The sequence below is a fragment of the Manis javanica genome, chromosome 17 (genome assembly GCF_040802235.1).
Source record: "Manis javanica isolate MJ-LG chromosome 17, MJ_LKY, whole genome shotgun sequence".
Lineage (NCBI taxonomy): Eukaryota > Metazoa > Chordata > Mammalia > Pholidota > Manidae > Manis > Manis javanica.
The window spans coordinates 12114891-12140536 of record NC_133172.1 but is presented as its reverse complement, the minus strand read 5'-3'; the positions used below and the strand labels follow the sequence as shown (position 1 = coordinate 12140536).

At 52.9% G+C, this 25646-nt stretch overlaps 1 protein-coding gene across 1 annotated transcript in view; it reads left to right on the top strand.

Annotated features, from left to right (window-relative positions):
• The window catches only part of POU2F2 (POU class 2 homeobox 2), a 73436-nt gene that overhangs the window by 10553 nt on the left and 37237 nt on the right, over positions 1 to 25646 (top strand). The window contains exon 2 of the mRNA XM_073226518.1: positions 5354 to 5414. The gene's annotated coding sequence lies outside the window, so the exon portion shown is untranslated. The remainder of the gene's footprint in view (positions 1 to 5353; positions 5415 to 25646) is intronic.

The following is a 25646-nucleotide window of genomic DNA, read 5'->3' as shown; positions in this document are numbered from 1 at the left end:
AACAAAGGAACATATTTAGCCAGGTCTCTTTATTGCTTTTGCTCACCCCAAGATAACCAGGACACACCTTCTCCCTTCCCCTCCCACTGTGTTCTGCCCCTACCTTCATATCTTACTCACATATATCATTTGTGGCTGATGATCTGAATATCCTTTCTGCCACTCACTTGCCCCTTTCTGTGTCAGCCCCTTTGCTAAGTTAGTTATAAGCAGGGTCTTACTGACTCCTTACGCCAGCACTATAAGGCAGGTGTTATTATTATCTCCATTTTATGTTGAGTAACCTAAGGCTCAGAGAGGTGAGGTGACTAGCCTGGGGTCACACAGCACAGCGGTGGTAGACCTGCGTTTTGACCACCGTGTTCTTCTGCCCCATGGAAACGCATCCTCTCTCACTGTTCTCTGGCTCATGTGCACATTTGCTCTTGCAGTTTTTCTCCTTCCAGCACTGGGAGGGCATGGTCCAGGATCTAGCAACTCTGCTTCGGTCCCAATTCTGTCACAATCTACTGTGTGCCTGGGAAAATTCTTTCCCTCCCTCTGGTTCTCAGCTTCCCCTCAGCTGTTTCTCCTGTCTGTAAGCCCTCAGCTAGTTTCCTGAAGAGGAAACAGAATTGGGCTCAGTTTCCTGAAGAGGAAACAGAATTGGGCTCAGTTTCAGCCTGCTCTCTCAAACAGAGAAGCTAGAGGAGCATGTGCCTCTCCAGTTGGCAGGTCCCTTCACATTCCCAGGGGCACTGGGCTCTGCTGGGCCTGGGCACCATGGGAACGTAAAACAAGCCTGGGTGGGGAAGGGAGGGGGGCAGGGAAGCCCTGCTTGTGGTGGGTCCACTGACTGCCCAGCCACAGCTCTGCTGACACAGGGTTCTTTAGCCCTACTTCTTGTAATACAAACAAGTGTTAACTGACATGGCACATGTTCATTGTAGAAAAAATATAAAATGAAGATATTCAAAGAGATGAGGAAAACAACCCATCAGGATAATCTAGTTAAATGAAGAAAATTAACTTCTTGATGTCTACCCTTCTAGATATCTTTTTCTGAAATGGGAGTATGCTGATGAGTTTACCAAAGAAATTATTAAAATTCAGATGCCTGGGACCAAACTCAGCATTTTGACTTCTGCTCTAAACCTTTTATTTGGGAAGAAAAACGTCTGTGTGTGTATGTGTGTGTTTTATTAAAAATAGGATTGTGTGCTACATACTGTTTTATAACCTGCCTTTTTTCCTTCCTAACAATGTCTTACGAACATTGCTCCCATGTCAATGAATTTATTTCAAGCATATTTCTACAACTCTGAAGTCCTTTATGTGGCTGCTGGGCCATCATTTATCATACCAGTTCTAGTCGCAGGACATCTACATTGTTTTCTGGCATTCTTGGTTATAATTATCCCCAGGTAACAGATGAGGACACTGAGGCTTGGAGAAGTCCTTCACATGTGTGAAGAGCTATGGTACATCCTAAGGGGAGCTGGGGGGGGGAGCTTGGGTGCAGGGTCGGTTCCCAGCCTCAGTCTGGGTGGGGCTGAGGGGCCCTGAATTGGAGAGAGGGGCTTGGGTAGGAGCGCCCAGACAGAAGGTGGGGTGCTTGAGGAGACCACCCTCCTCCAGGCCGCCAGACCCAGGCATGTTGTGGGCTCGCACGCTGCCGCATATGGCTTCCCCCAGCCCTCTCACTGCCTCCTCCCCGAGCCCACTCACTGTCTGCTCCATCCTTGCCAGCTTATCAATAGGTTAAGTGGTCAGGTCAGCGATATTGACCATTTGATTAGGACCTTGTCAGATCAATCCCTGGCTCATCTCATGGGTCTCCTCCCCTGCCCACACCCCCGCCCTACTCTTCCGCGCCAGGGAGCAGGCGGCCACAGAAGCCTCCAGCCTCCCTGCACAGCACCCCAGAATGGGGAACCTTTTGGCAAGTTCAGAGAGAGTGAGGGCCAGCCTTAGCCTCACCATCTCTGTTCTAGTCCTGCCAGGTTAGGAGCCCAGAGGGCCACCTCCAGTTCTGGCCCTGCCTTGCTTGCCTGCCCCCCACCCTAAGGCCCTGTGAGGTTCCCTCCTGATCCTTCTTATAGGTGCCCATTTCCTGCGCTCTCTCCTTGCTTCCTATTCTCTTGCTCACAGTCATAGATCTTATTTGCTTTATGTCCTGTGCTTCTCAGAGTTCAGTCAGACTGAGCTGTCCCCTCTTGGCTGTGTGACCTTGGTCAAATAACTTCACCTCTCTGAGCTTCCATTTCCTCCTCTGTGTCATGGGGATGATACCAGGCAGTCATGAGGATTCTGCGAGATCATATCCCAGAGCACCTAGGCCCTCCTGGTGGCCTGACGAGTAGCTAGCACTCAGGAAGCATGGGTGCTCTCACTAAGGGCTGCTCTGCGGCACTTACCCAGCTGTGTGTTTGTAGGGGCCAGTCATCCCATCCCCCATCTCTCAGTGGGGGTGTATGTGGGCAGTCTGTATGTGGCTCCAAGGGGTACTGTCCTCTTCAAGCTCAGAGCCATAGCCTGTGCTGGGTCATGCTGGGGACCCCAGAGGAGCTGGGCCCCAACCTACCCTCCCCGAGCTCACAGTCTGGCAGGCAGATAACAGACACAGCCAGCTAGGGAGAACTGAGGGTCCAGGACCAAACGCTGAGCTAGCATCACAGTCTTCTCTGTAAGGGATCGAGATCCCTGTAAGGTACCTGTAAGGGACATAGACTCTGGAGTTAGAGAAATCAGGGCTCAAATCCTAGCCCCTCCATTTCTTGTTCCAGGTTGCTATGGGCCAGCTGTCTCCCTTTCCTGACCCTCAGAGTCTCCGTCTGTGAAATGGGGAGAAGGCATCTTCTAACTAGCTCCCACTCCCACCATTTTCCAGTCTTAAGGCACTGCTGGGAATGCGGCTCCCAGCTCCCACAGGGCTGTCTCGTCTGCAGGGGACATGGGTCTGTGCGAGGGCCTATGGGGTGCGAGGGCCTCCGAGGTGAGGTGAGGGGATCTGGAGGCAGACAGGCCAGGGGTGGCACTGCCCATGGGTGTTGCAGTTGAGAGGCAGAGGTCAAGGGGGAGACGCAGGTGCAGGGGCTGTTGCTGGACAGAAGTGCCAACACGGGGTGCTGCCTCAGGGAAGACCCCAGCCCTAAGGCGCTGTCTGACTCCAGGCCCCTCAGAGGCCCAGGGATTCCCCCACCCGCCCTGCCATCACTTACACCAATATTGACGGTTAATGCCGTGTCGCCACCGTGTTCAACACTCAGCGCGGCTAATTGTTTTGACTGGGAATCGGCAAGGCGATTAAACGCCATCGATTTTGCCCTGCGCGCTGCATCGATTTTTAAATTTCCTATTGATCCCGGCCCTAAATCTCCTTAACCAAGACCTCACGGTGGAGATGACAGCCGCTGATTAGCTCCAGACTTGGGTGGGGGGTGGGGGGTGAGGGAGTGGGGGAAAGTAGCCCCTGAAGGGGGAGAAACCCCAGCTTCCCCCTCCCCCCAGGGAACAGGTGTCTTGGTCCCCTTTCCCCCTGAAGATGGAGGCCCAGGTACAGAGGGGGAGTTGGGTGGGCTCTTTCTTTTACCCTGTTTTCTTTTTCCCATTTGGGCTTTTCTCTGGTCTCTGTCTGTGGCTCCCTCCACTCCTCCTCTCTGTCCGTCTTTGTCTTCCCTTCTCTTCTCTTCCCTATCTGTCCACCCATCCATTCATCTATCATCTCGATCCCTGCTACCTCAGTCCATCTTTTCTCTTTCTCTTTTCTCCTCCTGTCATGCCTGCACTAATTCCTTGTGTCCTGGCTGGTCCTGGGCCTCAGTCTCCCCATCTGTGCCGGGAGATTTGCCAGGAGATAGTAGTCTGCCACACTTCAAAGTCCATGGCCACCCTGCCCGTCACCTTCTCGCCTCCCCTCTTGGGACTGCGCCCACAGGGACACACAGGCCTCAGACAAATGTGGGCTTACTGGCTTTGTTCCTGCCCCCACAGGGCTCTCCCTCTCTGAGCCCGGGCTTCAGGCCTTGCTCACTGTGCATTCATCAGAACCCGCCTGGTGGGAAGGGCTTTACTCTGGGAAGGCTTTCCTTATCCTGCAGACCCTGCCCCTTCCCTGAATGCCCACAGCAAGCAGGGGCAAGGGTGGTCTTTGTGTGGGTTCAAGCAGCTTTTCCAAACTCACATTCCCAGATGTAGGAAAGCAGGTTTTAGCGGGAGGCAGGTAGGCCTGAACTCTCGAACCAGCTCCACCACTCACCCAGCTGCACAGGACCCTGGGGAAGTCACATCTCTCAGCCTTGCCCACCGCGTCTGTAGAGTGGGAGATGATAGAAGCAGTCACTGCCTTCCTGCAGGGTTGCAAAGAGGCTCAGCAAACACTCTGGGGGTGGGCCTCCCCATGTCTTGTATGTCTTCTCCATCTTCTACACAGCACACAGCAGGACCTTTCTGAAGACAAACTGGGCCGTGACCCTCCCCCAGCTCCTGGACCAGGCCCTGTAGGGTCCCACCTCTCTCATTGAACCCTGGGTGGGCAAAGCCCTGACATTCTCTTCCCTCCCACCTCACCCTCCGCTTAACTAAAATTTATTTGTTGCCAGGTGTCACTCAGGGGTCGCATTCTCCCTAGGTCTTCCCTGACGTCCCCTGGGATTCCCACAGCACCCTCTGCTCACCCCATGGGATTGGCATTGGTTCTTTATCCCGTCCCCAACTTGCCTGTGAGCCTCCTTGTAGGCAGGGCAGAGACCTTGTCTAATCCAGCTCTGCACGTTCCCATACTTGGTCCAGAGCCCAGCTGACACAAGCCTTGGTATTTGGTGACTAACAAAATGAATGAATGAATGACCAAATATACAGGTAAAAATATCATCACGACTTCTATTTTCATTTCCCCACAGCACATAGGCACCTCATAAGGAGAGACCCTTTCAAATTTCTTTCTCACTTGTTCTTTTCAACAGTCTTTTGAGATGTATAGTTTGTTAATTAATTCCCCCATCCATCTAGCCATACACACAGTCATGCATTGTGAACTTGCTGAGCATGTCGTGTTTGCCAGCCCTCTGCCAAAGACTAACACTTCAGTCTCTGCCCTTAAAAAGCTTCCAGTCTGATGGGAAAAGTGATGTTCAACAAGGGCAAGCAGCAGTATGCCCACTTATGAGATGGGGACACTGAGGCTGAAAGCCTGCAAATGACCACTGAAAGCAACAAGTGGCTGACAGGGTCTGAGTCCACATTCACCAACTTGTGGCTCCTGATGGTATGACAGGAGCAGAGTCCCTCTCCTCAAGGAAGGCGTCATCCTGCATGATTTGGAGATGCTGCTTAATTTCCCCAGGATGTTGACTCCCTTCTTCTCTCTCTCCAGGTTCTCAGCTGGACCGGGTTGGTGGCCTGAATGTATTAGTTTTGCTGCATCTGCCTAAGAGGTAAGGGCCAGGCCTCAGAGCTTTGCTTACGGCTGTGCTTTGGGGCCTGTTTCCCCTTGGAAGCACCTGCTTTCCCATCTTCTTCCCTGTCCCCGTCCTGGGGGCTGCCCTTCCTTGTTCTGCCTCCGCCCTCCACGAGGTTAGTCTGACTGATTTGTGTTTTCATAATCGCTGTGTCCTTAGGTCTCTGACCAAACCAGTGGTTCTGGGTGTAGGTGAACGTGGAGTTTTCTGCTTATGAGTGTTGGGGCTCAGTAGGAGAGAGATGGGATAACTTGGTGCTCAGATTACAGCTTGGAGTCAGTGTCTAAAACCCTTTTCTCTCCTTTCCGAACTGCCAGTGACTTCAGAGCCTCCATTTCCTTATCTATAAAAGGGAGTAATAAGAGAGCCACCTTAAGCTCCTGAGGACTAAAGGCTAGCGAGACAGTTCAGTTTCCAGCTCCAGAGCTGGATGGCACCAGCTCTGTCCCCTGCCAGCTGTGTGATCCTAGTTTTCCCATCTGTCAAAGGAGGGGAACAGCAGCACCCACCACAGAGGATGTGAAAGTGAAAGAAGTTACTCCCTGAAAGCATATAGCCTAGGAAGTGGGGGCTCAAAATTCAGCTGAAAGTTCCCCTGGGCAAGTGAGGATTTGTGAGACCCCTCATTGGAGCCTCCCAAGTCTCCCAAATGAAGCAGGAGCTCTCAGCTGCTCAGCTCTGCAGGAAGCAGGAGCTCCAGGCATTTGTTCTTGTGTTTGTTCCACTCAGCCTGGTGAGGCTCTGGCAGACAGCATGTGGAGGGGGTGGGACAGGGCCTCTGGGGTGGACCCCCGCAACATGCTGCCACTCTACTCCAACCAGAGGAGGTTAATCCACAGGCCTCAGGACACTGGCAAGGCCTCTGGTTGCCTTTGGAGGGCCTCCTCCCCAGGTGTCCTTGCTGCCCCAGGGATCCCAGACTTTGAGAAGCAGATGAAAGCTGTAGCCCAGGGTTTGTGACCGGGTGTGGTAGAGGCCTTGGCAGACTGGAAAATGCATTGTGGGGGGCTGCTTTTCAGCTTCACTGACTGCCCACCTGCAGAGATGCAAACCCACCCCCACTTGCCAGATTTTCTGATTTTTCAAGAAAAGCCAGAAATCCACTGTTATGTGAAATCTCCCAATTTTTAAATGTTGGCAACTAACACAAAAATTGTGAAGTCCCATTGTAGTCCAAACCACATGTTTCAGGCAACCTTTGGCCCAAAGATTTCCAGTTTTACAACATTTAGTATAGACTTGCTCCCAGGAAAACACCTCCTTATAGCTACCAATTGTCTCCCGGCTCAGGATGTTCACAGACCCCCTGAAACTCATCGTGGACCCAGTTCTAACTGGTAAGGAGTCTGAATACAGGATGTGTGTTTTCTCCATGGAACCAGAATCATAGCTTTCTCAGGAACCCCTGTGTCCTCTGATGCTCTTGACATGGTAAAGAGGGTCAAGGAGCTTCCAAAGGTTGCAGAAATGGGGCTAGTGGCTGGTCTTGAGGAATGCCTGGAAGTTGGACTAAGGAAATGAGATTTGAAAGGAATTATCTTTCAGAGTTGGTAGATGTTGCAGTCAGGTCTATGATTTTAGTTTTTTGTGTTCAAATAGATCTTTGTATCCAAGATTTCATGGAAATATGTGTGAGGGATTTGGTAACATATGCCAGAAAGCTGTTACAACCTAATGAGTAAACTGATATTTATCAGGGACCAGCTGCTCTATGCCAGGATGTGTTCTGGGCGCTTTGAATTTAATCCCCATGACAACCCTGTAAAGTGGATATTAGTCACCAGTTCAAGAGAAGGAAATAGCAGCACGGAGAGGAGAGGCATCATGGCCTTTTTCCTGAACAAGTGAGTGGTAAAGGCAGAATTTGCACTCAGGTCCGCCTGAGCTTTGAGCTCTTACTCTTCCATCTCATCAAAAGCCACCCCAGGCTTTGGAATCTCCTCATGGCGGCCAATCTTTGTACTTTGGGAATGAATTTACTTTGGGGGAACACCCTTGGATTTACTTGGCACCAACTCTGATAAATTTAGCAATGAAGGGGTTGGATAATACCGGGGCTACCTGGTTTTTTGATAGAAACTAGAGACACATATACAACAGAGAGGTGTTTTGCTGATGGAGTCTGTAAATTGGCCTTGACGGCTGTCGCCAAAATGTCTGAGTGGTTCAAGGCAAAGCTCACCCTCCTAGGGAGAGGGTTCGGATGAAGCCACACTCTTTAGGTGTATACTTTTGCCACAAAACAACAACAAACATTGCCCCTAGCCCCACTGTCTTTCCTTTATAGCACACTTGGACGGTGAGTGAGTGAATCCCCAGAAGTGTCTGGGAGGCCTCCTCAGTGCCCTAGTAGGTGCTGGGGCCTGGAGCCCCAGAATGAGCAAGACCCCCCCACCAGCCCTGGAGATACTGGGGCAGCCTCTAGTGCCCACGTGGCTCCCCCTCCTCTACTCCCTCTGGCCCTTCCTCCGGCTTCCCTCCCACCTGTGCCAGGCCCTTCTCTGTACTCGTGGCTGGGTTCACTCCTCCACCTCCCTGAAACCTCCACCTGCCCATTCTTCCTTCTTGAGCACTGTCATCATATCTGATCATATATTATGTGTGTAGGGTCTTCACCTGTAAGCTTCATGGGTGGGGGAGGAGCTTTTCTATTTGTCCAACATGTCTGCACCCTGTCCCTGGCACAGTGTAAATGCTCAGTATTTGCTGAATGAATAAATAAGTGAGTACACAGATGCATAAAGCCATATCCATCCATTTATTCCTTCAGCCAACATTTCCTGGGATTTCTTGTGTGCCAGATCTTGTGTCTGTGACACAGAGTGAAGGCAGACCTGTGTGGCCTCTGAGGGGTCCCCAAGCTGATGGGGAGAGACATAAACACCATTACCCTAAACCTATGCTTTTGCAAGGTGCTGGGTCAGGACAGGATGAGCAGGATGTGATCAACACGCCTCAGGCGTCTTTGCAGGGAGGCAGTGGTATGGGCATTCCTGAAGGGTTAAGAGAAGCCAAGGAGTGAGAAGGATTCCAGTGGGTGGGTCACCACTGGGGACATGGATGCTGGCCTGGCCTCAGAGTGCCCATGGCCAGCTTCCCAGCGCTGGGCAGGAGCAGGGCTGTGTCCTCACCTTGTTTCTCCCTTCTGTCCCTCCATCCTTCCACAAACCAGTTGGTGGTCTTCAGTGTGGACCAGGCCCCAGGGTCACCCAAGCACCAGGGCATGCCCACAGTGCTCACACACCCCATGAGGGAGTCTGGAATGCCTCGGAAGCAGGAGCTTAGCTGTGGCTGATGGACTTCCCATTGCTGGATCTCATGAGGTGACTTGGAGAAAACCCAGGGCTGCATAAGGGGCAGGGACGTTGAGCTGCAAGGTGGGCATGTCCTCCCATGGGTGAGAGTGTGGGTGTGATAGCAGAGGCTCCAGGCTTGGAAATGCAGGCCCACATGGCAGCATAGGCGTTCTGCAGACAAGAACCAAGAAGCCAGGAGGCAGGGTCAGGGATTTGCCCAGACCCCCAGGCTCTGTTAACCACCTGATTGTGCATGTGGCAGGACTTTGGCTAGTGAACAGCCTAGGTACTCTTACAGGTGGGGCTTGGGGGGATGGGCTGGGAATGGAGCTTCAGCGTGGGTGTGGCTCCTTGGATGCTGGCAGGCTGCGACTGTGGCTGTGGGGTGGACCCCCCAGGGGTGGTCCTAGGGTGTGACTGTGTGAGCTGAGCAGGCCTGTCTGCTGCACGTGTGTTGGCTGGGCTGCAGGCAGTGGCTCTCCTGCTGGATGTGGAGTTGTGGATTCCAGGTGCTGTTTGCCACTGTGGGATGCAGGGAGGTAGGAAGAGATAAGTTGAACAGTTTGGCTGCCTTTGCTGCCACTGGGTGGATGGAGACGGCTCTCACCCACCCAGGACTGGGAGTGTCTCAACCTCGGAGTGGTGCGTACAGATGTGGAAGGGGTAAAAATGGCTCTCACCTCTCGGCGGCTTCGGGGACTGATGGGTCCCTGGCATCCCTGAGAGTCCCAGAGCAAATGAGGCTGAAGTGCCCCCTGTCCTGGCAAGCGTGGTTCCCCGGGGCCAAGGCAGGCACTTGACCCTGACTCCCAGTAGAGGCTCTGCACAGACTCTGACCCTAGTTTTAGCCGTGATTATTGGAATTCATGCTGAGTGCCTCCTACCCCCCACTGGGCGTCGTCCGGCTCATGTTGCCCTGCCAGCCAGTCTCTGGTTCTGGTTTCCTTCCGCTCCTCTTCCTCACCCTGGGGCTCCACCCCACCCTCTTCTTCCCTTTGCTTGGTCGTCACCTGTCGTCGTGACCTCTCCATTCCACCAGGCTGCCTCCTTTTTCTCTGAGCCTGGATCTGTTTCCAGTCTTGCGTGGGGTGTGTATGGGTCCTCGTCCAGCTTTCTGTCTTGAGGGAGAGCCTCATGGAGACACGGACCTGGTGAGGGTGGAGAGAGTGGAATGAGGAAGAGGGAAGGAAAAACACTCTTGAGGGAAAAACAAGAAAGGAGGTGCCCCCAACCCCCAGAACAGCTTCTGAGGCCCCTGCACAGCATCTACGATCCTCCCTTTGGGGCACATGTATACAGGCAGGCCAGAGGGGTCTTCAGAGAAGGGGGAGTCCAGAAATGGGCCACAGATAAGTAGAGTGGGAGAGAGAGTTGGGGAGACTCAGAGAGCACCCCATGACAGAGAAATGCCTGGAGAGAAGGAGCGGAGGAGAAGACCAGACAAAGAGGTGCGGAGATAGCAAAGTCAGACAGTGGGAGAGCCTAGGAAGAGAGTCAGAGGGAAATAAAGGGCGTGCATGGGAGCAGGGAGGCGGAGGAGCTGAGATTGAGGCCAGCGGGCTGCGGGGAGGGGACAATGGGAGAGCGGGGGCAGAGGTGGCCCCGGGACTGGTGGGTGGGCAGGGCTGCGGGGCCCACCCCTCACTTGGCTAACGTGGCCTCTGTGGCCGAGCCGGGCCCCTGGCGCGTGTGCCCCTGTGTGTGCAGGAAGAGGGGGACAGGGAGGGTGGGGATGTACTGCTCTCACCTGCCCTTGTAATCATGAGCCTTGTGTGGTGGGTCCCCTCCCTGCTGTTGCCCAAGACCATCCCTGTCCCTCTGTTCTGTCCCCTTCCTGCCCTCAGCTCATAGGGGCCCAGAGGACCACGAAAAGGGCTTGGGCACCCCTGACTTCTGGCCTGGTGGCCTGGATAAAGTGGTGTGCGTGCGTGTGTCTGTGCATGGGGGTGTGCCTGTGTGAGGGGCTGCTTTGGACTTGGTCTCCCTCTGCCTCTAGCTTTGCTGCCTCAGTCTCCCTGGCATCACCAGCTTCCCTCCCCCTCCGGCTGTGTGTCTCTCGAGGCCTCTCTCCCCATCTGTCTCTCTCTGTCTTTATCTCTGGCTTTGATATCATCTCACTCTCAGTCTCTCCATTTTTCTCTGTTGCTCTCCCCAAACCCCAGTTTCTCTGTTCTCTAGTGCCCATCTCTGCCCCCCAACCCCCCTCTCTATCTGTGCTTCCCCTCTGTTGTGCTTTGGCTCTGTCTCCTGCCTCTCAGTCACTTGGGGTCTCTGTGCTTTGGCGTCTGTCGGTCCATCCTCCCACCTCCTCTGCTCTCTCGCTCCCCTTTGCCCCCAGGGACTGCCTCTCCTCCAGACTCTTTCATCCTGTGTCTCTCCTGTTCTCTGTTTCTCTGTGGTCTCTCTCATCCCTGGCTCTCCAGATCTCTGGCTGTCCATCCTGGCCTCTGCGTGTCTCTTGCTCCCCCTCCCTCTCCCCCCCTTTTTTTCTGTTTCTAACACCCACACTCACATCCTACCTCAGGAGTAATTGCTTTTGTCTGGGTTGGACTGGACTTGTGGTGGGGGGAGGGTGGGGGGAGCGGGTGGCACTGGGGGGGTTCGGAGGGACGGAGGTCGCTTGGTGGAGTTGAGGTGGCATCTGCCAAAGCAGGGGGTACTGAGGAGCAGAGGTCCGGCTGTCCCAGTGGGGAGGGGGCAGCAGCTAGAGGCCCAGTCCCATCTGGGCAGGGCTCTGCAGCCTCTGGCAGGGAAGGGAAGAAGTCAGGTCCTCAATTCAGGTTTGGGGACAATGTAGCGACACAGTGGCTGGCCGGCATCACTGTGACAGCCTCTGCTGTCTTGCCACCCTCTTCTACTCAGAGATCCCCCCCCAGTGCTGTCGTATGTGTCGAGTCACCATGACACACCTGAGGACACATCCAGAGCCTCCAACCCACGTGTGGAAACACTCGGCCATTGGCACACAGGGACACACAGAGTCACGTAGACACACAGAAAGCACACAGGATTTCTGACGTTCAAAAAGAAAGAGCCTCTGATACAGAGAGACAACCACACCTATAGCCACGTGCCGATAAAGGGACAGAAGCCCCCCACACAGATGTGGGGGACTCACTTCACAGTCCCACGCACTCACAGAAACATTCAGGCTCAGACACACTTGGGTGGGAACTTGTATACACCAACACACAGGTTTCCTGGAACATAGGAACATGTAGCCACCACATTACATGGGGACAGGAGGTCACTGAGATATTCCCAGGAATACATCCACACCCCTTCAAGGGACAGACAGATCTGCATATCCACATTCAAACATCTGTGGACACCCAGAGTGGGGGAGACACTCATGGAGGTACACACACACAGAGCCACCTGTTCACTGGTGACACACACACAGATCCGTGGGTGCACAGACATGACTCAGTATCATGAGACACGGGGACACATAGACCCGGAGTTCCACAAAAGAGCTTGAGGACTCAAAGACACACGGCCACCAAGGCACACAGGGGACACATGCACACCCGACACCACAGCCCTCCTGGGAACCTCCTGTCCGGAGCCTTACAAGCCTCCTCAACATACACACACACACACACACACACACACACACGCAGGCCAAGCCCTTGGGGAAGGCCAAGGCAGCTTCTGCTCACAGAGACCCAAGGATGGGTGAGCCAGGGCTGTGGGTGGGCAACAGGCTGCCCAGGGGTTTGCCTGCAGATGGTGGCACTCACTCACTCTAGCTCACTCCGGCACCACTCAAGCCTTACCCCACCCTATGGACTCAGGACAATGTCTCCCCAGTGCCCCCCAGGTGCCCCCCTGCCCACCTCCCAAAGGTCCATCCCATCTCCCTGAGCTGCTCCCAACTGAGGGATGTCTGCTTTTCCCCAGTGGGACTGTCCCTCAATTTATCCCAGCCCCTTACCTGCCATTGTGATCCCCATCCCATCTGCTTCCCTGCCCACCCCCATACTCACCCCTGTCCTGGCTGTCCAAGCTCTCAGCCTCCCTAAGCTCTCCTGCTGGAGGGGGTGGTAGTGGTTGGCCCAGGCCCCTCAGAGGTGTGGGTAAGAGGTACACAGGGGTGGGGGGCCGGGGTGCGGCTCCAGGAAAGGGAGGCAAGGCAAGCTGGGAGAGAGAGAGGCAGAGGCAGGCAGCCAGCCAGCCGGCTTTATATCCCTGCCGTATTGATCTACCATGTCACAGCCCCGGTCGATAGCTGAGAAAGAGAGGGAGAGGAGGGAGGGGAGGTTTGGGGGAGGGCAGCGGGACCCCTATAGTCCTCTGCCCATCTGGGGCTCCTTGGCAGGCTGTGAGGACAGGTTCCAGCTGGCCCCCCACCAAAAGGTCTACCTATTCTCCCCCTCTTCTTGGCTGTGGCCCTTTCCCCGAGAGCCACCTTGGTAGAAGAATGTAAGCACAGATTTGCCCATTTCTGCCTCTGACAGCTCTTCCTCTCTCACGACATGGGGCCAGGGGTCAGGGAGGCTCACAGCTGTTCACTGTCTCATCTCCCCTCCAGTCAGGCTAGGCAGGTGGGAGGCCTTGAGGCAGTGCTGGGTGAGGTTGGGGATGGATAGGTGTGTGAATACTCCTTCCTTGCTGTGTGACCATGGACAAGAGAGAGAACCTCTCTGAATGCCATCTTCCCTAGTGATCTCGAGCCAGGCACTCAGGAGGGGACATCCACGTTGGTTTCCTGCCTATTCTGACTTGAAGTTCCACCCCCAAGCTGCAGCAGGCCAGTGCTAGAAAAAGACCATATTCAGAATTCTTCCTTCCAGCTCCTCTGCCCCCAGTGGTCTGAGAGAGAAGAAAATTGAGCCTTGCCCTCTCAGCCTCCTCTTCCCTCCATACAGAACCTTTTACCACCTGCCCCTGACCCAGGCCAGGAAGGAAGGATGTCTCCCGAGTAGAGGGGAGAAGAGGAAGAGGTTCCTGACAGCGCTGAGAACCTGGGCCTGTTTCTCTATCATGGATCCCAGCCCTGGCTGTCTCCCCTCTCTGGGCCTCAGTTTCCCCTTTAACACCCACCCAACTTGGCTCAAGCTTGAAGATTTTGTATGGCTCTGGGATCTGCAGGGATTAGTGCAAATGGGAGGCAAGGCCATCCAGGGGGTGAGGCCAAGGCCAGAGGGGTGCCTGGCGCCCCTCCCTCAGCCTGGGCTGCATGGGTCCCAGGTGCATGCCCCCAGCCCCCAACTCCCTCGGGCTTTCCTTCTTTGTCTGTCCAGATCCCCCTCCCTTCCCAGCCCAGCCTCCCAGAGAGGTTGAGGAATCACCTTAGCCTTGACCCGAGGGGGAGGGCAGAGGAGGGGCAGGCAGGCCCCACCCCCACCTCCTGCCCATGGCCATCCCCACAGCCCCTCTCCTCCCTGCTTCCCTGAGTACCAGGCCACCCCCCAGCATCACTGCTGTTCCCTTTGTTAGGAAGGGGGAGGGGAAGAGCCGAGCTGAGGGGACGTGGCCTGACCTTCGACCTCTCCCCTTCCCTCCTCCCATCTGGGTCCCCAGGGGCTCAGAGCCCCCTTGACGGACAGTTCTGACCATCAGCCAAATGGCTCTGGGAGTGAGCAGTGGGCCAGGTAGGGGGGAGGGGAGGAAGGCCTGGCCAGGGCCCTGAGCCCACCAGAGTGGGGGTGAATCATGGGTGAAGGGAGACCCCCAGGATGAACAGTAGGAGAGACAGGTATCCACAGAGGCAGGCTCTGGGGGGATACTGATTGAATGGGGGATATGGAGGCAGAGTGGGGCTCAGCTTAGAGCTGGCAGCTCTGGATGCCTGTGGGTAGGGGCCTGGCCTGGGCAGACGCCCCCACCCAGCCCCCCACCCAGCCTGCAGCATTGGGAGCAGAGCAGGTTTTAAAAAAAATTAAAAGAAAAAAAATAACAGGAGCAGGAGAAGCTGGGGGAAAAATATATAAGAAAAAATATAATAAGAACTAAGCGGTGGCTGCAGGAGAGAGAAAGGGCAGGAGGCGGGGAGGGGGGCGCAGGGGGGAGGGCAGCTCGGGCCCTGGTCGCTGCGGAGGCCCGGCCGCCGGCCTCTGTGCTGAAGCCTCCGCGTCCCCCCTGCCGGCCCCCTCCAGCCCCGATCGATCCAGTTTCTTGGCAATAAAGCATTTTTATTGTCAGCTGCCCTGAATGCCAAATGTGAGCCTGGTCCTGCTCCCCCACTCAACTTGCTTCCTCACCACCCCTCCCCCAGCCCTCCTCCACCCCTTCCCCCCAAACCCCCACCGCAGAATCAGCATTGTCCATCACCAAGACCCCCTCCTCTTCCTCCTCATCCTGTCAGCCGCAGTCCGCTACATCCTCAATAATCCACCAGGCCCCCTCCCCATCTGGGCCGCTAGGCTCCCTGCCCCAACCCCAGACCTGCAGGGGAGTAGAAAGTGGGCTCTGGGTGAGTGGTCTGTGGAGGGTACAGGACCACGTTGGAGTGGGCAGGCCGGGAGATGATGGCCACAGGTTGAGGGAGGCTGGGCGGAAGTCAGGAGAGCAGAAGGCACCTGCAGCGCAGCCGGCAGGGGAGAACAGGTGGGGAGGGCAGGCGTGCGCTCTGGGCCCTGTCCCGTGCCCTTCCACACTGAACTTGGGCCCCTGTCTGGGGGCAGGGGGAGGAGATGGCTTGGGGTTGGCACCTGTCCCTCACACCCATCTCATCCTGGGTTTATAGGAGGTCCTGGCGGCCCCACCCCAGCTTGCTCTTCTTGTCCCCTTTCTGTTCCCTCTTTCTCTTTGTGTCTCTTTCTTCGTATCTTTTTGTCTCTGTCTCTCTCTCTGTGACTCTGACTCTCCTCAACTGCTGCTTCTCTCTCCAGGGATTTAAGCACCCCCACCCTCTTCTCTGTGATACCTGCAGGGCCCCCAGTTTTTCTTCTTCTGCATCCCTCTTTTCTCTGCCCTGCTACATGCTTTTCTCTCTCACCTCTCCAACCCTGCCTGCCCTCCACATCCCTTCTCTCATTCCTTGTCTCTCAGTTTATCTTTCCTTCTGCAGTGGGAAAATAAAAGAGGCACAGGCCCCTGGAACGTTAGCAGAAGTGCAGAGAAAAGGTCTCAGTCCCCTCTTCCCTTCTCCTGGGGGCATCCGTGTCCTGAGTTAGAATGTGTCTACGGCTGCAGAGATGGAGCTGGAGAATTTAGGGTTGGGTCCCATCTGTCTGCCACAGATGTGCTGCGTGACTGTCGCTCAAATCACTCACCTACCCTGAACCTTGTTGTCCCCTGAAAAATGAGCTGCTCAGATAGCATGTTTGGCCCCTCCTATTGATAACCTAGGCCTTGAAGGTCCAGAGTTCTCTCAAGCTCCAGGGGAGGGAGCAGGGAGTTGGGGGACAGGATCCTCTCGTTGCAGAACATGGTCCCTGCTCCATCCAGGTGCCCCCACAGCGACATCTCAAGGCTGCAGGCCCTCTCACCTCCTCCAGGCAGCTCAGGAAGGTGAGGCCCAAGATGCCAAGACTTTTCCTGTCAGGAAAAGGGTCTGGATCAGGGTCATGCTTTAGAGAATGGGGCAGGGCATGGATTCAGCACCCCAGGTCCTATCTCCATTGTCAGCTCTGGAGGGCAGGGGCTGCGTCACTTCTTGGCTCAGTGTCGGCCACATGGAGGCTGTTCAAGAGATATCTGTAGAGCAAGTGAGTGAGGAAGTGAGAAAGAGTATGTATGGGCAATAATGAGTGAAAAAGAGAGAGAGAGGTGCCTCAGGATGGGGCAGGTGGGGGCAGGGCTGGGAGTAGTGGGGGAGGAGCAGAGGAATTCTGACATCTCTGGGTTGAACTGATGGGAAGTTGACAGATGGGGGCATTCCAGAGGCAGAGGATTCTGGGGTGACCCCAGGTTTCCTTTTCAAGCGACTACCCTTCACCTGGGACTCAGTGGCCCACCCAGTCAATCAATCCCTGTGTTGGGGCAGCACTCACACTTCTTGCCTTCAGGCCTCACAGCTATGGGCTTTGTGGAGAGGAGCAAGGAGCGCTGAGTTAGCAGAGATCAGCACGTGGAAGAGGCAGTTTGTGTTAAAAAGCTGGTGTATATGCACACATACCTGCTCACATGTCATATGCTTGCTTGTGCCTGAAACAGCTCTTACTTTTCACCATTAGGCATCTTTGGTACTATCTTCAGATGATAGTTTTCTAGTTAGTAAAGGACCTTCCTAACAGAAGAGAGAAAGATTGTTGTGGGCAACATAGGGGAGGCCAGGGCTTGAGTGTGAGGGTCGGGCTGGAGCCGGGGCTGGTCTGGGATGGAGACCAGGCTGGTGAGTAAGTGAGGTGTTCTGGGTTCTGGTTGAAGCCCAGGAGACCTGAAAGGAGGTGAGCGGTCTGGGGTTGGAGGGTGAGAGAAGGACAGGAGATGGGGAGATCCTTCACTGGCAGCAGCCATTTCTCCTCCTCCCTGGCTGCCAGTCCCCCTGCCTGGAGCCACTCTTAGGAGTGTGGGGCATGTCAAAGCTTGCCCACCTTGATAGCCCAGCACAGACTTGAGAGTCCCTTGCTGTCTGGCTCCAGGTGCCCCTCTTGTAAGAGGTCCTCTCTGATTGACCCTCTCTCCACTGGCCTCTTGTCACTCCCCAAACCTGCCCTCAAGCCTCTCCTTATGCTGTTCCCTTACGTGGAAGTCACAAACCTAACAGCAGCTCACAGACTGTTTATTCCATGCTGTGCACTCACCCTGCTAGCTCTTGCTGAATCCCCCAAGCACTAAGTGGTGAGCATGTTCATTACTCCCAGTTTGTAGATGGGGACACTGAGGCTTACAGAAGGAAAGTGACTTGCCCAAGGTCTCCAGCCAGTACGTGGCAGAGCCAGGATCGCCATTCAGGCCCAGGTGACTCTGGTTAGCCCTCTTCACTGATCCAGCCCATAAGTGTTTGTTAAGAGTCTAATGCAAGGGGTCAAGTTCTGTTGAAGGTGCATGGGAAACATGACTGCCTCTGTGTGCAGGGCTCAAATCCTGGCTCTGCCATGGACTCACCATGACACTGTGGGCAGGTGCTCTGTCTGGGTCTTAACTTTCCTCCTCTGGGTCATAGGTACCATCTCAGAGGATGCAGCAAATGAGGAAATGTAACATTTTTGGCAGATAAGGTTACTTGACAAGTGCCTATGCCCTTCTCTCTTGCTCTTCATCTTGCCCATCCTCTAGGCTCCAGCTCTTTCAAGCATTTATATTTGAAGAACATTTTTTCCAAAGCACAGTCAATATTCATTGTCTCTTTGGATCCTCACCACTACCCTGTGAGGGGGGTATTATCTTCATTTTATAGAAGTAGAAACTGAGGCTCAGAAGACTCAAGTCCTCTGCCTCAGCTGTTTGTCCCCATAAAGGACCCATTTAACTGACACATTCCACACCTCTGCTGGGCCCTTGCTGTGTGCTGGGCCCGGTGTTGGTCACTGGAGATAAAGCAGTGAATGAAACTGGCATGTCTACTTTCATGTTGCAGAGAGGATGCAAATCTTTAAGTGTAAATATCAAATAAATAAGATCAGGAATTGATAAATTCCCCCAAAGAAGAGACAAGAATAGGGAACCAACAGAGAGAAGGCAATACATTTAAACAGAACCTTGAGAGATGAGTGGAATCTAGCTAGACAGAGAGCATCATTCCAGGCAGATGCAAAGGGAACAGAATGTGCAGAGGGCCTGGGGTTGGAAAGAGCTTGGTTTAAGGGACAGAGAGGAGGCGGTGTGGCTTGGGGCTGAGAAGGTGAAGGGGAGAGTGACAGGGCAAGAGATGGGAGGTGTGGGCAGGAGCCCTGTCCCACAAGACTCTGTAGGCTGGGTTAAGGGGTTTGGACTTTATTCCCAAATACAGGGAAGTGTCTGAAGAGTCATTAGCAAGGAAGTGGTGACACAGCCTGATTAAGGTCTAGAAAGACCCTGTTGGGCCAGGGTAAGACAAGACTATAGGGTCGGGCATGGGAGCACAAAGACCTGCAGGGAGGAGGCTCTGGAGTTTCCCAGGCCAGAGACTTGGTGGCCCGAGGAAGTGGGGGGAATCGGAGAGTGCTTTTAGAGTTGGTGCTGCTGTTGGGGCTCAGAGACATGGAGTTGCAGACCCAGGGTTCCTGGGTTGGTAAGGCAGAGAGAGAATCTGACCCTGTATGTACCCAAGCTTTTCCTTTTACCAGGAGAGGTGCTGCTTTCTACCTAGGAAGCCAGGAAGCCTCTGGAAGGCAGAGGCCTGGGTCACATCTGTTTGGTGTTCTCCACTTGCACCTCAAAGTAACTGGTGTTTTCTGCACTGAAGAGCAGTTCACTGCCAGACAGAGTTCCTGCATGGAGGTGGGAGGCCTTCCTTTAGGAGATTCCATGGAGGAGGTGAGCTCTGATCAAGGTGGTACCAGCCTTGCAGTGTGAGCTTGGAGAATGTACCAGGGCCCCGGGGACACTATGCAGTGTGCACGCCAGCATTGCTGTGATTCAAGGAGGGCAACCAACTTGAAAGCTTTTAGTGAGTGGCTCCTCTTGGCAGGAGGCCATAACTGGAACAGGAATGGAAGATACGTGGATGTCTCAGTGCAAGCCCAGGTCTAAGTCCAGTGTTTCCTGCTGAGCCACAGAGAAGAGGTGGGCAAGGGTCTTGACAAGAGGTAATGTGTGGTGGATGGCAACATGGACTTTGGAGTCCAATTGTCTGGATGCAGATCCTGATTCCATTTGTGTGACCCCAGGTAAATGATTCAGCCTTCCTGAGCATCAGTTCCTTCATCTGCAAAATGGGCATGTTGACAATGGTTCTCTTGTAGAACCATTTAATTAGAAGATTTAGGGAGAGAATGTGTGCAAAGGGTTTCTAACCAGTAGGTGCAAGGTTCCTCCTTTAATTGTCTAAAGCAGAACTCTTAATTTCTTGTCCCTGTCACAGTAAATGATTGTCACACTAAAAACCTACACTTCTTCCCTAATCCCTCGCTTTCCTTCAAGTGTCCAAAGGTCAGAGTTCGCTTCTGAGATGGCAGAGGCTGTCTCACATAAGTCCATTAAGTTAAACTCCGAATAAATGTTTATGGAGCACTTCCTGCAGGCAGGGCCCTCTGTGGATGCTGCTCAAAGGCCTTACAGTCCCAGGAGAGGCACAGAGAGGTTGGGTGGCTTGCTGGAAGTCACACAACAAGGACTCAGCAGGCTCCATAGAAGCTAAGAGAGGCTGAGGCTGCTTCTAAGTTTTGAGCTTCCCAGTATGCTGAGAATGAAGGAACACCAAAATGGAGTTACAAATTTGTGCTTGTAGCAATGGCAGCAACAAAATGCCTCATTAACTGATATTTACAAGGTCATTTCAGGATTCATTAAAACAAAATTCATTGTGTCCTACAGGAGGTGTCATCTGGCAGAGGCTCCCAACTGTAAAATAAAAAATGCACATCTTGTTTAACAAGGCTCTTAACGAATGTGACACCTAGGTCAAGTAACCCCCCACCCACACTTCACTGAGCCCTGCAGCTGGGACCTTACCACCTATTAAGTGACTCCAAAGTGGATATCTTTTCCACCATCCTCAGTTGCTTTTGCAGAGATGTAGGAGACCCAGGACCTCACAGACTTTTGAGGGGAGAAACAAGCATTTGACACAGGCAGCATGCCTGGCAGTAAGGAGAGCTGGGCTCTGGAATCAACCTGTTCCTTCCTGACTCTAAGTGAGTCCTTGCCCACTCTGACCCACCTCAGGGTGCTCCTCTGGGGAGGAAGGATAATAACAGCACCTGCTTTATTGGATCACTGGGAAGATGCCAAGAGATGACGCAAGGAAAGCAGTGAACACATGCCTGCACAGAGCAGGCGCTGGGCAGCTGTTCTCATTGCTTACGATAATAGTAGATAGTCAAGGAGCTGGAGGCATAGAGGTTTGAGAATTCCTCAAGGGCATGGCCAAGCCTGATGAACCCTGTAACCCCAACTCTTGGCAACTCTGGCACAGCAGGCCCTCCAGGAAGGCATAGAATTGAATCATACTGAAAAGGCTTTTGGCCCAACTTAGCAGGGTTTGGGAGCACCAGGGAGGATAGGGGAGTTTAGCAGAGGCCTGTCCTGTGATTTCTCCTCCACCACCATCTACCTCCTTGTGAGGCCAGGCGGGCACTCACTCCCATTAGCTCCCTTTTGCATGGTGTGGAGGTCACTGTCCCTCAGCCTCTTCAGCAAATAGATACCAAATGCCTCCTATGTGGCAGGCACAGGGGACACAGTGGTGAATAAGACATGAATCGGTGTGATTATTGTCACAGTTCCAACCTGAATGTTGAGTGGTGGGTTCGTGTGAACATTTTATTAAAAACAAACAAACAAATAAATAAATAAATAAAATAAATTGGCAAATAAATAATGGAAGAGGGCTCTGCCCAGCCCAATGATGGGAGTATGCCATGAACCAAAGATTATGATTAATATAATTTTATGCAGCTGAGGCCCTTTTAAAAAGGAGGATAAAACCAAACAGGACAGACATGCTCCCTCTCTTCCTGGCATGCATATTCAAGTGGGAAAAGGTAACTAGAAAATAAGCAGAGAACATGCAGAAACTTGAGTGTTAGCGAGAGGCTGGAAGAAAATGCAACATGGTAAAGGACAGGGAGTGAGGAGAAGAGGAATGACTACTGACCAAAAAGATTCCTCTGTGGAGAGGATGTGGAAGCAGAATCCTGAATGGGCCATGGAACATCTGGGGAAAGAAAGCACCAGGCAGAGGGTAGGACAGCAAAGGCAAAGGTCCTGAGGCACGATGGAGCTAGGGCTTGGGTTACAGGAAGAGAAAACCAGCGGGGAGGAGTGAGCGAGGACTGCGGAGAGATGGGAGGCATTGTAGTAGAGGTGGGCAGGGGCCAGGTCACATGGCCAGGTCCAGGGATGGCCGGTTAGGATAAAGAATCTTGAAGCTGGCTTCTTTGGCCAGCCTCCCCTGAGGTCTCCCAGGCGTTAGTACCCTGGACAGCAGCCTCGGCCTCTCCGAGTACTTGCAGCAATGGGGCGCACCCTACCGAGCATGGGCTTCCATTAAGGTCTGCTCCTGGGCAGTGGGGAGCAGAAGACACCACAGCGTGAACGAATTGGCCCCTGCCCACAGGAAGTGCAGGTGTGTGGACTAATCATAAATGTACAGTTTGATCGATTTATTGAGCAAACATCTATGCAGTCACCACTTAGGTAGGGATAAAGAAGGTGGCCAGCGCCCAGCAGCCACTACCCCTGCTGGAAGTAACCACTCCTCACTTTGGGGATGATCATTTCTTTGCTGTTCATTGTAGTTAGCCACCTGTATATTGTTTAATATATTCTAAGTTTAATTCAAAAGATGAATACAACCTCATTATGAAAATCAAAACCATTACAAAAAAGGCTAAAATCCTTCTGCTTTCCTGTCCTGGTCCCCTCAGAAAGCATTGCTGTCATTAGTTAACCAGTTACCTTCCAGATATTTTTCTCTGTGTTTATCAATATCTGCACAATCATAGAAAATGGATAGTGATTTTTGTATGTGTTTTACAGAAATGGTATTAAATTATACAAATCATTCTGCAACTTGGTTTTACACTCAGCAGTGTCTTAGAGAACTTCACATGTCCATATCTGTAGGTTTGTTTAATTCTCTCTGTGACCACATACTGAGTATGAATACACTACAACTTACTTAACCACCATCCTATTGGCAGCATCTAGGTTGTTTCTGATTTTTTTTTTTTAGGTTAGCAAAGGCCCATGTCCACTTGAGCTTGGAGAGCCAGCTTTGGACTTCATTCTGTGAGGTCTTGGAGCTGGAGGGATTTATTCATTCAGCAGATAGGGTTCGAGCACTTGCTGTGTGCCAGACACTATTTTAGGTGGTAAGAATACCACAGAAAACAAGTCCAAAAAGGACACCTGCCTTCAGAGAGCTTAAATTTCAGAAGGGGAAATAGTAAAACAAGTCAACAGTAATTGAGTTCCAGAGAGTGCTATGAAGAAAATGAAATGGTGATGGAGTGAAGAGAGGCTCAGAGAGGGCCTCTTGGAAGAGGTGGCCATGGAGATGAGTCCTGAAGGATGGGAGGAATGGGAAGAGATGGAACAGCCTTCTTGGAGAGGGGTCGGCAAAGTCAAAGGCTCCAAGATAGGGGCAGACTTGGCTTCCCTCAGTGTGGCTGGTGTGGGGTACTCTCTTGGGGAGAGGTGAAGTCCTGCAGGGCCCTGAAGGCCATGGTGAGGGGGCTGCATTGTTCTGGAGGCAGCAGGAAGTTATTGGAGGGTTTCTGGACCGAGGGCGACTGCCCTTGTGTTTCAGCATTTGGACAGCTCCCCGCACTTGGGGGACAGAGGTGGCCTGGAGCCTGCAGTCATGCTGGGTGAGTGGGAAGTCCTGGCTGGAGCCTTGTCAGGGAAGTGCCCAGGGTCAGGCACCTGTTTCTTTGGCTTCTTTGGAGGCCCTGGTGGGTATGTGGTGATGGCTGCCAAGAACCCTGTTCTCAAAGGACCTTCAGTCTGACAGAGATATGTACAAGCCAAGGTGAGGATTGGTGAGCTCAGCACAGCAGTTTGGGCACAGGCTTTGGGGTCAGAGAGACTGCGGGTTTACGCTGGCTTAGCTGTGGGACTGTGGCCCTCAGTTTCCTCGTTCCTAATATGGAGATAATAAAAGACCCCAATAAAAGGTGAGGAGTCAGTGGAACCCTGAGTATACTCAGCCAGGTCCCCCCTAGAGTAAGCTTGCAAGACAACTCTGTCCTGTAGCAAGTTGATCCAACAGACTATGTTGCCTGTTCTTGTTTTTTTCTGCCACAGAGTATTAGAACTGGAAGTCTTAGAGTGCTCCTCCAGCCTACCTCCCACTTACAGGTGGGGAAACTGAGGCCCAGAGCATGCAGGGGGCCAGCCCTAGGTTATTAGATGGTCAGTTCAGAAGGGGGACCTGACTGGTCTTCTGACTTTTATCTTCTTAGAGTCATATCACAGTGCTTCTTGATTTCTTCTTACTTGAGGTGAACTCCTGGGAATCCTGGTTGGTTTGGGAATCAGTCGCAGTGGTGGGGGGTGCAATGAGGAGTGTCTGTGTTAATGTGGATTTACCAAGCATCTGATGGCCTCCTGGTCCATAGGCCTCGCTGCTTCTGAGATGCCTCTTCCTGATCTTTCCCCTGAACTGACCAGAGCATCTTCCCCTAATCCGATCCTTTGGTGGTGGCCTCAGTGTCCACCCAGCCACCCACTTACAGGCCTACTAGAGTCCTGTGGACTCCTGCTTGAGGTTGTACCCTCATGGTCCCATCCTCCCCTGTTGTCTGGGCCATTGTTCCATTGTCCCAGCCTCCTCTCCCAGGTCATCTGCCCCCACATTACACCCACCAGCCTGTCCTTATACCAGTCTCCAGTGAGTCTCCATTGCACAGATTCTCCCTGCTCAAAAGCTTTCCACCTTCAACATCAAATCCAACCTTTAGGCACATACAGTGCCTTGCTCCTTTTTCATCCAAGCTCCTCAACCCCTCCAATCTTTCTGTGGCAGGAAAGGTACTTATATGTTCCTGGACCCCATTCTTGACTCCTCCCTCTCCCCCACACCCCACCTTCAGCCAGTCACCAATTATGTTGGGGTTATCCTCACAATTGCTTCTAGGGACACCTACTCCTTTCCTTCCCCACTGCCACCTCCCTGGTCCCAGCTGTCATCATCTCATGTGGACACTATCTATCACATTCTGGCCCTCCAGGCTAGCCTCCCACAGCAGCCAGGATTGTCCATGAAAATATTCACAGAACCATGTCACTTCTCTGCTTAAATCCTCCCAGTGGGATCCCACTGTACTTTCAGTAAAGTCCAGATGCTTGTCTGGCCTGCAGGGCCCTGTAGTCTGGCCTGCCCCCCCAACCATGACTCCCTTTCCTGTTCACCCTGCAAGCCCCACGCACCTCCTTCTGCTCCTGGAGTTGCCATGCTGCCTGCTGCCTCGGAGCCACCATCTCCTCTATTTCTGTTGTCTGCAATGCTCTTCCCCACATTCTCTGCCTTAGGGAGAGTGGAACTGCTGTGTAAATGCCACCTCCTCACATGACTTCTGCACCACGCCACCCTCCATCTTACATTGGTATCATCCTCTTCCTATTTTTGAAAGCACTTTTCCAAACTTTAATTACATATTTATCTGATAGTTTAAAAAAAAACTGTTTTCCCCCAAAAGACTGTAAGCTCTACAGGGGGAGAAAGAACATCTTTGTTTTGCTTTTAAAAAAAATGTCAGCTTTACTGAGGTATAATTGACTGTTTTGCTTTTAACCACTGTATTCTCTGAGCCTAGCAATGACCTGCGCATAATAGTGTTTATCGGATGTTTACTGACTGAGTAAAGGAACAGCAGGGTATTTTTCACTAATTCTGGTCTTCCCCTGACTGTGGACTCCTTGAGGGCAGGTTTCATATCTGGCTCATCTCTGGGTTCTTGGCCTCCAACCCAGGTCTTGGCACTAAGGGACATGTAGGAAATGTTTGAATTGAAGGAAATGGGGAAGTGCTGGCCCACCTTCAGCCAGGAACTGATGGGTCACAAGGAAACTGATGCATTGGTGACTATCAAGAACAGACTCAAGGGCTGTTGGGTTTGGCCTGTGTGCTGTGAGGGGATCCTGGTGTCCCTGAGTGCCAGGGAGTTGCTTTCTGCTGTCCACCAGAGGATGGGGGCATTTCAAAGCTCTAAGAAAGCTCATAGCAAAATAGAGCAAAAACTGTGAGGACAGGTCTGGGTTTGAATCCTAACTCCACCGCTCACATGCTGTGTGACGTGGGCAAGGTGACTTCACTTCTCTGAGCTCCAATTTATCAATAAAATGGGAATGACAACAGAACAGACCTTGCCTCCACAGACTGTCATGAAGACTAGAAATAATGTACTGGCTAGCACAGCATATGGCAACTAGCTCA